Below are 13,165 nucleotides of genomic sequence, written 5' to 3' on the forward strand. Positions count from 1 at the left end.
CCTTTCGTGCGCTCCAAGGTGCGCACGAAGTCGGAGCTCGGTTTGCCCCGGGTGCGCACCTTGGTGGGCGCCATGGTGCACTCCGAGGTGCCCAAGATTGGTGCGCACCAAGGAGCGCTCCGAAGTGCGCTCCAAGGTGCGCGCGAAGTCGAAAGTTGGGTTAATTGTCCGGTTTGCCTCGGGTGCGCACCTTGCGTGCACCTTCGCCAGGGTGGGCGCCTTGGTGCGCACACCTTGGCTGGGCTGCGCACACCTTGGCACCCGCGTTTCCTTCATTTTAAATTTTTTTTTTTTACAATCTCTCAAGTGGGAAATTCTATAATCTCAACTTTTTTTGCCTTTTCAGGAAACTTTTGAATGGAGCGCATCATTGGTGCGCTCCGAAGTGTGCTCCAAAGCTCTCTCCAGCTGCGTGCACCTGCCCCGGCCGCGCACCCGGCCCCGCCCAGCTTCGCTCACCTGTCCCGGGCGTCTGGTGCGGAACCTTAGAGTAAGAAACATCACCGTGCACCTTGGCCAACGTGCGCGACTCGACCGAGCGCGCACTGGCCGAGGTGCACACCGATTTCACCTGGGTGCGCGCGCAGCACCTCGGGCGCACCGGGGTGCGCGCACAACGCCCGGGTTGCACCGTGGCCTGTGTGCTCGGGGTGCCTCGGGTGCGCGCTCGGTGTCGCCCCCGCGCGCGCGGTAGTGCGGGCAGCGCACCCCGGCCCGGCCCGGCCCCGACGAGAACGCAAACGGGCAAAAGGTTTATTCAAATAGCATTGCGACGCCCGGCGAAAAACTAAAAAAGGGTGCAACACCGGGACTTCCCGGGAGGTCACCCATCCCAGTACTACTCCGGCCCAAGCGCGCTTAACTGCGGAGTTCTGATGGGATCCGGTGCACTAATGCTGGTATGATCGCACCCGTTATGAGCTTGTCGCAGTGTGTACTTAGCAAACCGCGACCCACGTGCGAATCCACCCCGGCCACCCACCCCCGTCGAGGTGCACACCCTCCCTCGCGAAGTGCGCCCCGTTCGCCAAGTGTGAGCCCTGCCCGGGTGCGCGCACCTTGCTAGGGCGTCGGGTGTGCACCCGGCCCGGCCTACGTGCGTGCACCTGGAGGGGGCGTCGTGTGCGTGCAGTGTCCCGTCTGCAACGCGGTGCCCACACACCACCTCGGGCGCAACGACCTGCGCTCACATGTGGGCCGAGTGCACCTTGGTGCATGTTCGGGGCGCCTCGGGTGCACGCTCGATCTTGCCCCGGTGCACCAAGGCGCTCGGTTTGCCCCGGGTGCGCACTTGGTGCAAGGTGGGCACCCAAAATAGGGATCAAGCACCAAAACACAAGTTTCGGGATGCAAAATGGGACCCAAGGACCACAAATGCGTTCCAAGACCCATGATGGGTCCACGAGAACAAAAATGTGTTCCGAGACTTAATAAACAAATATTGGGTTTTAGGAGAAGAAACATGCTCTGATGCCCAAAACGAGAATCGACCCCGAAAAGGCCACAGGCCAAAAGTGGGATGCGAGACAAAAAAAAATGGGACCCGAGGACCAAAATTGGGTTCCCAGGTCGAAGACAGGGCAACCGGACAAGAAACGACCTCTAAGGCTCGAAATGAGTCCCGACGACTAAAACTTGACAAGAAGCACCCATCAGGCACCCAACTCGACACCCATGGGATGCCGACCCACCCGGGCTTCCACCTAGCACACCTTGGCACCCACCCACCCTCGCACCCAACCTCGCACCCAACTTAGCACCTTTGAACCCACATTGGCACTCACCCTGACCCTGGCACCTTGGAACCCACATTGGCACTCACCTTGACCCTGGCACCCACCTTTGCACTCACCTTGGGACCCACCCTGGCTCCCACCTCGGCACCCACCCAGACACCCACCTTGGTTCCTTGGCACCCACCTTGGATCCTTGGCACCCACCCCGACACCCACCTTGGCACGCAACTTGGCTACTTGCCACCCACCTTGGCTCCTTGACGCCCACCCCGACAACCACCCCGTGACCTACCCTGGCTAGGGTTGGTGCACACCCACCCTGGTGCCCACCTTGGCACCCACCCTATGACCCACCTTGGCACGCACCTTAGTACCCACCCCGTTACCCACCCTAGGACCCACCCCGTGACCCACCTTGGCCAGGGTGGGTGCACCCACCCTGGTGCCCACCTTGGCACCCACCCATCCTAGCACCCAGCCTGTGACCGGGCTTGGAACCCAACCTTGCACCCGCACCCGTCTTGGCCAGTGTGGGTGCGCACCCATCCTGGCACCCACGTTGTGACACACCCTTTAACCCACGCACCCTAGCACCCACGTTGGCACCCACCTTGGAACCCAACCTAGCAACTTGGCACCCACCCCGTGACCCACCTTGGCATCCACCATAGCAGTCGCCGACTTGGCACCCACCTCGGCACCCACCTTGACACTTGTGGACCCACCTTGCCACTCACCCTAGCATCGACCCATCCTAGCACCCACCCTGGCACCTTTGCACCCTAGCACTCACCCATCCTAGCACCTAACCTGTGACCCACCTTGACACTCACCCTCGCACCCACCTTGGAACCCAACCTAGCACCCACCCACCCTGACACCAACCCTAGCACCTACCCACCCTTGCACCCACCCTGTGACCCATCTTGGCACCCACCCATCCTACCACTCAACCTATCACCCACCTTCTCACCCACCTTGGCATCCACCTTAGCACCCACCCACACTGGCACCTTGGCACCCACCTCGGGCAAGGTGGGTGCACACCCACCCTGGCACCCAATTTAGAACCCACCGAGCATGTTACCCACCTTGGCACCCACATTGCAGCCCACCCTAGTACCCACCCTATGACCCACATTGGCATCCACACCCTAGCACCCAGGCACCTCGACACCCGCCTTGACACCCACCCTAGCACTGAACCTGTGACCCACCTTGGAACTCACCCTAGAACCCACCCACCCTGTGAACCACCTTGGCATCCACCTTAGCACCCACCCACCTTGGCACCCACTCTAGCACTCACCCATCCTAACACCCAACTTGTTACCCACCTTGGCACCCGCCCTCGCGTCCACCTTGAAACCCACCCTAGCACCCACCCACGCAGGAGCCCACCTTGGCACCCAACCTAACACCCACGCATCCTGGCACCCAACTTGTGACCCACCTTGGAACCCACCCTAGTACCCACCTTTGAACCCACTATATCACCAACCCACCTTGGCACCCACCCTATGACCCTCTTTGGAATCCACCCTAGCACGCACCCACCCTGGCACCCACCATGGAGCGCACCCTAGCACCCACCCACCTCGGCACGCACCTCAACACCCACCTTGGTGTGCGCACTGCGCCAACCTCTCAAAGACCCTATGTGGTGCGCTCCAAAGTGTACACCTTTGGTGCGCTCCAAGGTGCGCACCTTTGGTGCACACCGAGGTGCACACCAAAGTGTGCACCGAGGTGAGCACCAAAGTGCACTCCAGGGTGCACACCAAGGCGTGCACCTTTGGTGCGGTCAATGCAAACGAATTCGGAAGTTGGGGTCGATGTCCTAATCGCTGCTGCAGACTACACGTATGAGAATCGGACAAATAGCTTTATATAGGGGAGGTGTTGCGTTTGATGGGTCGACTCCCCTGGTTGTGTGCACTGCACCAACTTCAAAGACCCTGTCTTGTTTAAGAAGTCAAAAGTTGGGGTGGATGTCCTAATCATTGCTGCAGTCTACGCATGTATGAGAATCAGACAAATAGCTTATATAGGGGAGGTGTTGCATTCGGTGGGTTGACTCCCCTGGTTGTGCGCACTGCGCCAACCTCAAAGACCCCGCATAGCAGAAGAAGTCGGAAGTCGGATTTTGGTGAGCACCAAGGCGTGCACCTTTGGTGCGGTCAACGCAGACGAATTCAGAAGTTGGGGTGGATGTCCTAATCGTTGTTGCAGGCTACACATGTATGAGAATCAGACAAATAGCTTATATAGGGGAGGTGTTGGGTTTGATGGGTCAACTCCCTTGGTTGTGCGCATTACGCCAACCTCAAAGACCTTGTTTTCGTTAAGAAGTCAAAAGTTGGGGTCAATGTCCTAATGGCTCCTGCAGGCTACACATGTATGAGAATCGGACAAATAGCTTATATAGGGGAGGTGTTGGGTTTGATGGGTCGACTCCCCTGGTTGTGCGCATTACGTCAACCTCAAAGACCTTGTTTTCGTTAAGAAGTCAAAAGTTGGGGTCGATGTCCTAATTGCTCCTGTAGACTACACATGTATGAGAATCAGACAAATAGCTTATATAGGGGAGGTGTTGGGTTTGATGGGTTGACTCCCCTAGTTGTTCGCATTACACCAACCTCAAAGACCTTGTTTTCGTTTAGAAGCCGAAAGTTGGGGTCGATGTCCTAATTGCTCCTGCAGGCTACGCATGTATGAGAATCAGACAAATAGCTTATATAGGGGAGGTGTTGGGTTTGATGGGTCGACTCCCCTGGTTGTGCGCATTGCGCCAACCTCAAAGACCCTGCATTGCGGATGAAGTCGAAAGTCAGAGTTTGGTGTGCTACAAGGTGTGGTCGAAGGTGCTCACCTAGGTGTGCACCTTTGGAGCACAGGAAAAGTGCCCTCCAAAAGTGCGCACCTTTGGAGTGCACAAAAGTGCCCTCCAAAAGTGCGCACCTTTGGAGCGCAGAAAAGTGCCCTCCAAAAAGTGCCCTCCAAAAGTGCGCACCTTTGGAGCGCAGAAAAGTGCCCTCCAAAAAGTGCCCTCCAAAAGTGCGCACCTTTGGAGCGCAGAAAAGTGCCCTCCAAAAAGTGCCCTCCAAAAGTGCGCACCTTTGGAGCGCAGAAAAGTGCCCTCCAAAAAGTGCCCTCCAAAAGTGCGCACCTTTGGAGCGCAGAAAAGTGCCCTCCAAAAAGTGCCCTCCAAAAGTGCGCACCTTTGGAGCGCAGAAAAGTGCCCTCCAAAAAGTGCCCTCCAAAAGTGCGCACCTTTGGAGCGCAGAAAAGTGCCCTCCAAAAAGTGCCCTCCAAAAGTGCGCACCTTTGGAGCGCAGAAAAGTGCCCTCCAAAAAGTGCCCTCCAAAAGTGCGCACCTTTGGAGCGCAGAAAAGTGCCCTCCAAAAAGTGCCCTCCAAAAGTGCGCACCTTTGGAGCGCAGAAAAGTGCCCTCCAAAAGTGCGCACCTTTGGAGCGCACAAAAGTGCCCTCCAAAAGTGCGCACTTTTGGTGCGCACCAAGGCGCTGGTTCGGTCGTTGCAGGCGAGTTCGGAAGTTGGGGTCGATGTCCTGAGCGGAGGTGCAAACTACACAGGTGTCGGAATCGGACAAATAGCTTATATAGGGGAGGTGTATGCTTCGATGGGTCGACTCCCCAGGTTGAGCGCACCGCGCCAACCTCAAAGACCCTACGGTATGGATGAAGTCGGAAGTTGGGTCCGATGACCGATTCGATTAGTAGGTATGCTCATGAGGTCGGAATTTGGGTCCGATGACCTGCCATGTGCAGGAAGGCGAATGTTGACACTGTGCGTTGCAAGGTGCACACCAAGGCGCTGGTGCGGTCTTTTTAGTCGAGTTCGGAAGTTGGGGTCGATGTCCTGATCGGAGGTGCAAGCTACACAGGTGTGGGAATCGGACAAATAGCTTATATAGGGGAGGTGTATGCTTCGTTGGGTCGACTCCCCGGGTTGAGCGCACCGCGCCAACCTCAAAGACCCTACGGTATGGATGAAGTCGGAAGTTGGGTCCGATGACCGATTCGATATGTAGGCATACTCGCGAGGTCGGAATTTGGGTCCGATGACCTGCCACGTGCAGGAAGGCGAATGTTGGCACTGTGCGTTGCAAGGTGCGCACCAAGGCGCTGGTTCGGTCGTTGGAGGCGAGTTCGGAAGTTGGGGTCGATGTCTTGATCGGAGGTGCAAACTACACAGGTGTGGGAATCGGACAAATAGCTTATATAGGGGAGGTGTATGCTTCGTTGGGTCGACTCCCCGGGTTGAGCGCACCGCGCCAACCTCAAAGACCCTACGGTATGGATGAAGTCGGAAGTTGGGTCCGATGACCGATTCGATATGTAGGCATACTCGCGAGGTCGGAATTTGGGTCCGATGACCTGCCATGTGCAGGAAGGCGAATGTTGGGACTGTGCGTCGCAAGGTGCGCACCAAGGCGCTGGTGCCGTCGTTGCAGTCGAGTTCGGAAGTTGGGGTCGATGTCCTGGTCAGAGGTGCAAACTACACAGGTGTGGGAATCGGACAAATAGCTTATATAGGGGAGGTGTATGCTTCGATGGGTCGACTCCCTGGGTTGAGCGCACCGCGCCAACCTCAAAGACCCTACAGTATGGATGAAGTCGGAAGTTGGGTCCGATGACCGATTCGATACGTAGGCATATTGGCGAGGTCTGAATTTGTGTCCGATGACCTGCCATGCGCAGGAAGGCGGAATTTGGGTCCGATGACCGAGTTGATGGCGTGCCATGCGCAGAAAGGCGGAATTTGGGTCCGATGACCGAGTTGATGTTGATGGCCCGCCATGCACAGGAAGGCGGAATTTGGGTCCGATGACCGATTTGAAGGCGTGCCATACGCAAAAAGGCGGAGTTTGGGTCCGATGACCGAGTTGATATTGATGGCCCGCCATGCGCAGGAAGGCGGAATTTGGGTCCGATGACCTGACATACGCATGGAGTCCGACTCGGGGGCCGATGTTCGATTCGATGACTTGCATTGTGGGTAAAGTCGGAAGTTGTGGTCTTTGACCCGATTCGATGACCAGACTTCGGCTGCTTGAGAATCGGACAAATAACTTATATAGGGGAGGTAGTGTTCTCGAGCATCCTCCCCCCGTGCCCGTTTATGTCGATTGATGCTGGTGCTCGACTGGTTGGAGCGCTCGGATGCAAAAATCTTGCACCAGGATTTATCGATTGTGATGGACACGGCAAGTCTCCTGATTGCTATGCAGGAGCTCATCGTGAATCTCTATGCGGCCTTGGTATGGACTCGACCTGCGGAATGGTTCGGCAATGGTAGTCGCTCCAACACGTCCTTGCAATGGCCACAGAGGTGATTCGACTAGAGCTCCAGTCTAGCTTTTGGGTTGCTTGGCGGACTGGTATAGCCGCGATCGAGTTCCGGCCATGAACGTTTTAGATAGTTCTTGGGCTTTCTGGGACGGAAGTCGGAAGTTTGGGCTGTTGTCCGATTTGATGACCATTCTTCGGATGTGTGAGAATCGGACAAATAACTTATATAGGGGACTGTGTTGTCTCACGCAGCCCCCTCCGTGCCCCTCTATCTCGACCGATGTTGGTGCTTGAAAGGGTTGGGATCGCTCGGATTTATAAACGTGCACCACCATTTGTCGAGTGTGAGGGACGCGGCAGGTCTCCTAAATGCTATGCGGGCGCTCTCTGAGAATCTCTATCCGGCCTCGACACAGACTAGTCTTGCTGAATGGTTTGGCACTGGTAGTCGATCCAACACGTCGTTGTTGTGGCCGCCTAGGCGATTCGATTCGAGCCCCCGTCTAGCTTTTGGGTTGCTTGGCGGATTTTGCCCTATCCGCAAGTGAGCTCGGTCCCTAAACGTTCGAGAAACCCGATTGCTATGCGCCGACTCTCTTTCTTGCGAGCCTCCATCTAGCTTTTGGGTCTCTACGGAACGGAAGTCGGAATCTGGGACCGTTGTTTGATTCGACGAGGCAGACTACGGTTGTGCGAGAATCGGACAAATAACTTATATAGGGGAGGTGTTGACTGGAGCATTCTCCCCCGTGCCCCTCTAACTCGACCAATGCTGGCGCTCGAACGGTGGTAGCGCTCGGATTTTCATTGAGCGCCAGCATTGGTCGATTTAGAGGGGCATGCGAGATTCCCGAATGCTATGCGAGGGCTCTAACGGAAATGTCTATTGGTTTCGGTATGGATGCAATTGCGAGTGGTTCGGCAAAGGTAGTCGTTCCGATGCGTCCATGTCGTGGCCAAATCGATAATTCGATTTGAGCCCTCGTATAGCATTTGGGTCTCTCGATGTGATTCCGCATTCCAGTCCCTTTGGGCACTGCTTGAGCCGCATCCCAGGGGGTTCCCTTCCCAATAATCTGCCTCGCAACCCGATTGCTATGCGGTGAGGCTCCTCGGCCGCCTCGGAACTATCTGTGTATCAGACGCATCGCGGGATAAGGGGTTGGCAACGGTAGTCGCCCCAAGCGCGTCCGATGCTTGGACCATTCCGAGGCGGCCCTGAAGCCTCTTCCGTCTAGCCGTTGGGTCCTTCTCGCCGCATCCCTCGCCTCGCACCCCGATTGCTATGCGGTGAGGCTCCTCGGCCGCCTCGGAACTATCTGTGTATCGGACGCGTCGCGGGATAAGGGGTTGTCACTGGTAGTCGCCCCAAGCGCGTCCGATGCTTGGACCATTCCGAGGCGGCCCTGAAGCCTCTTCCGTCTAGCCGTTGGGTCCTTCTCGCCGCATCCCTCGCCTCGCACCCCGATTGCTATGCGGTGAGGCTCCTCGGCCGCCTCGGAACTATCTGTGTATCGGACGCGTCGCGGGATAAGGGGTTGTCATTGGTAGTCGCCCCAAGCGCGTCCGATGCTTGGACCATTCCGAGGCGGCCCTGAAGCCTCTTCCGTCTAGCCGTTGGGTCCTTCTCGCCGCATCCCTCGCCTCGCACCCCGATTGCTATGCGGTGAGGCTCCTCGGCCGCCTCGGAACTATCTGTGTATCGGACGCGTCGCGGGATAAGGGGTTGTCATTGGTAGTCGCCCCAAGCGCGTCCGATGCTTGGACCATTCCGAGGCGGCCCTGAAGCCTCTTCCGTCTAGCCGTTGGGTCCTTCTCGCCGCATCCCTCGCCTCGCACCCCGATTGCTATGCGGTGAGGCTCCTCGGCCGCCTCGGAACTATCTGTGTATCGGACGCGTCGCGGGATAAGGGGTTGTCACTGGTAGTCGCCACAAGCGCGTCCGATGCTTGGACCATTCCGAGGCGGCCCTGAAGCCTCTTCCGTCTAGCCGTTGGGTCCTTCTCGCCGCATCCCTCGCCTCGCACCCCGATTGCTATGCGGTGAGGCTCCTCGGCCGCCTCGGAACTATCTGTGTATCGGACGCGTCGCGGGATAAGGGGTTGTCACTGGTAGTCGCCCCAAGCGCGTTCGATGCTTGGACCATTCCGAGGCGGCCCTGAAGCCTCTTCCGTCTAGCCGTTGGGTCCTTCTCGCCGCATCCCTCGCCTCGCACCCCGATTGCTATGCGGTGAGGCTCCTCGGCCGCCTTGGAACTATCTGTGTATCGGACGCGTCGCGGGATAAGGGGTTGTCACTGGTAGTCGCCCCAAGCGCGTCCGATGCTTGGACCATTCCGAGGCGGACCCGAAGCCTCTTCCGTCTAGCCGTTGGGTCCTTCTCGCCGCATCCTTCGCCTCGCACCCCGATTGCTATGCGGTGAGGCTCCTCGGCCGCCTCGGAACTATCTGTGTATCGGACGCGTCGCGGGATAAGGGGTTGTCACTGGTAGTCGCCCCAAGCGCGTCCGATGCTTGGACCATTCCGAGGCGGACCCGAAGCCTCTTCCGTCTAGCCGTTGGGTCCTTCTCGCCGCATCCCTCGCCTCGCACCCCGATTGCTATGCGGTGAGGCTCCTCGGCCGCCTTGGAACTATCTGTGTATCGGACGCGTCGCGGGATAAGGGGTTGTCACTGGTAGTCGCCCCAAGCGCGTCCGATGCTTGGACCATTCCGAGGCGGACCCGAAGCCTCTTCCGTCTAGCCGTTGGGTCCTTCTCGCCGCATCCCTCGCCTCGCACCCCGATTGCTATGCGGTGAGGCTCCTCGGCCGCCTTGGAACTATCTGTGTATCGGACGCGTCGCGGGATAAGGGGTTGTCACTGGTAGTCGCCCCAAGCGCGTCCGATGCTTGGACCATTCCGAGGCGGACCCGAAGCCTCTTCCGTCTAGCCGTTGGGTCCTTCTCGCCGCATCCCTCGCCTCGCACCCCGATTGCTATGCGGTGAGGCTCCTCGGCCGCCTTGGAACTATCTGTGTATCGGACGCGTCGCGGGATAAGGGGTTGTCACTGGTAGTCGCCCCAAGCGCGTCCGATGCTTGGACCATTCCGAGGCGGCCCCGAAGCCTCTTCCGTCTAGCCGTTGGGTCCTTCTCGCCGCATCCCTCGCCTCGCACCCCGATTGCTATGCGGTGAGGCTCCTCGGCCGCCTTGGAACTATCTGTGTATCGGACGCGTCGCGGGATAAGGGGTTGTCACTGGTAGTCGCCCCAAGCGCGTCCGATGCTTGGACCATTCCGAGGCGGCCCCGAAGCCTCTTCCGTGTAGCCGTTGGGTCCTTCTCGCCGCATCCCTCGCCTCGCACCCCGATTGCTATGCGGTGAGGCTCCTCGGCCGCCTTGGAACTATCTGTGTATCGGACGCGTCGCGGGATAAGGGGTTGTCACTGGTAGTCGCCCCAAGCGCGTCCGATGCTTGGACCATTCCGAGGCGGACCTGAAGCCTCTTCCCTCTAGCCGTTGGGGCTTTCTCGCCGCATCCCTCGCCTCGCACCCTGATTGCTATGCTGTGAGGCTCCTCGGCCGCCTTGGAACTATCTGTGTATCGGACGCATCGCGGGATAAGGGGTTGGCAGTGGTAGTCGCCCCAAGCGCATCCGATGCTTGGACCATTCCGAGGCGGCCCTGCAGCCTCTTCCGTCTAGCCGTTGGGGCCATCTCGCCGCATCCCCCACCTCGCACCACGATTGCTATGCGGTGAGGCTCCTTGGCCGCCTCGGAACTATCTGTGTATCGGACGCATCGCGGGATAAGGGGTTGTCACTGGTAGTCGCCCCAAGCGCGTCCGATGCTTGGACTATTCCGAGGCGGCCCTGCAGCCTCTTCCGTCTAGCCGTTGGGGCCATCTCGCTGCATCCCCCACCTCCTCGGCCGCCTCGGAACTATCTGTGTATCGGACGCATCGCGGGATAAGGGGTTGGCAGTGGTAGTCGCCCCAAGCGCGTCCGATGCTTGGACTATTCCGAGGCAGCCCTGCAGCCTCTTCCGTCTAGCCTTTGGGGCCATCTCGCCGCATCCCTCGCCTCGCACCCCGATTGCTATGCGGTGAGGCTCCTCGGCCGCCTGGGAACTATCTTCGTATCGGACGCATCGCGGGATAAGGGGTTGTCACTGGTAGTCGCCCCAAGCGCGTCCGATGCTTGGACTATTCCGAGGCGGCCCTGTGGCCTCTTCCGTCTAGCCGTTGGGGCCATCTCGCCGCATCCCCCACCTCGCACCCCGATTGCTATGCGGTGAGGCTCTTCGGCCGCCTTGGAACTATCTTCGTATCGGACGCATCGCGGGATAAGGGGTTGTCACTGGTAGTGGCCCCAAGCGCGTCCGATGCTTGGACTATTCCGAGGCGGCCCTGCAGCCTCTTCCGTCTAGCCGTTGGGGCCATCTCGCCGCATCCCCCACCTCGCACCCCGATTGCTATGCGGTGAGGCTCCTCGGCCGCCTTGGAACTATCTTCGTATCGGACGCATCGCGGGATAAGGGGTTGTCACTGGTAGTCGCCCCAAGCGCGTCCGATGCTTGGACTATTCCGACGCGGCCCTGTGGCCTCTTCCGTCTAGCCGTTGGGGCCATCTCGCCGCATCCCCCACCTCGCACCCCGATTGCTATGCGGTGAGGCTCCTCGGCCGCCTTGGAACCATCTTCGTATCGGACGCATCGCGGGATAGGGGGCTGTCACTGGTAGTCGCCCCAAGCGTGTCCGATGCTTGGACCATTCCTAGGCGGCCCTGAAGCCTCTTCCGTCTAGCCGTTGGGGCCTTCCCGCCCCATCCCTCGCCTCGCACCCCCGATTGCTATGCGGTGAGGCTCCTCGGCCGCCTTGGAACCATCTGTGTATCGGACGCATCGCGGGATAAGGGGTTGGCACTGGCAGTCGCCCCAAGCGCGTCCGATGCTTGGACCATTCCGAGGTGGCCCTGAAGCCTCTTCCGTCTAGCCGTTGGGGCCTTCCCGCCCCATCCCTCGCCTCGCACCCCGATTGATATGCGGTGAGGCTCCTCGGCCGCCTTGGAACTATCTGTGTATCGGACGCATCGCGGGATAAGGGGTTGGCACTGGTAGTCGTCCCAATCGCATCCGATGCTTGGACCATTCCGAGGCGGCCCTGCAGCCTCTTCCGTTTAGCCGTCGGGGCCTTCCCGCCGCATCCCTCGCCTCGCATCCCGATTCCTATGCGGTGAGTCTTCTCGGCCGCCGCGGAACTATACCTGTTATTGCTACTGCATCCTTCGGCTGGTAACCTCCTCTGCCGCCTTGGAACGTTCTCTTTGTCGGACGCGTCGCGGGATAAGGGGTTGGCACTGGTAGTCGCCCCAAGCGCGCCCGATGCATAGACCGCTCCGAGTCGACCTTGCTTTCAGCCTCTCACATGCATAGACCTCTCTGAGTCGACCCTGCAGCCTCTCACGTTTAGCCTTTGGAATCTCGCCTCACAACATGATTGCTATCCTTGATGCATCCCTTGCCTCGAGCCCTGATTGCTTTCTTGGCTGCATCCCTCCTCTCCTCACAGCCCGGTTGTCATCACTGCTTCATCCGTCGCTTCATGCATTCTGGCTGCTGGGCCCTTCCCACCGCACACCTCGATTGCTATCTCTTCTGCATCACACACCCCGATTGCTATCTCTGCTACATCCCTCGGCTCTCACTTCTGCATCCTTCGCCTCACACCTCGATTGCTATCAATGCTGCATCCGTAACCTCACACCCCGATTGCTATGCGGGGAGGCTCCTTGGCCGCCTTGGAAATTTCTGTGTGTCGGACGCACCGCGGGATAAGGGGTTGGCACTGGTAGTCGCCCCAAGTGCGCCCGATTCTTAGACCGCTTCGAGGTGACCTCGTAGCCTCTTTCGTCCAGGCTTCCTGCCTTCAACGCCCTTTTTACACCTCGATTGCTATGCGCGGGCTCGTTGGCGTCTATCACCTCTCTGCGAAGAGTGGCACGATGATTGTTGGGGTAAATCGTAGCAGTCCGATCTCTGGCCTTGGGCCATTGTGAGGGCTGATCGATTTCCTGTGCGCATCTCGTGTTCGCCCAGTAACAGACTCGACGACTTGTAATCGGTCTTGTTCCCGATTG

The 13,165-nt window shown here is 58.8% G+C and overlaps 1 non-coding gene across 1 annotated transcript; it reads right to left on the reverse strand.

Annotated features, from left to right (window-relative positions):
- Positions 1-794: 794 nt before the first annotated feature.
- Positions 795-913, reverse strand: LOC131868460 (5S ribosomal RNA). Its single transcript, XR_009366913.1, has one exon. It is a non-coding gene; the product is annotated as a 5S ribosomal RNA (ribosomal RNA).
- Between the last annotated feature and the right edge of the window lie 12,252 nt (positions 914-13,165).

Source organism: Cryptomeria japonica, unplaced genomic scaffold (assembly GCF_030272615.1).
Source record: "Cryptomeria japonica unplaced genomic scaffold, Sugi_1.0 HiC_scaffold_207, whole genome shotgun sequence".
NCBI classification, from domain to species: domain Eukaryota; kingdom Viridiplantae; phylum Streptophyta; class Pinopsida; order Cupressales; family Cupressaceae; genus Cryptomeria; species Cryptomeria japonica.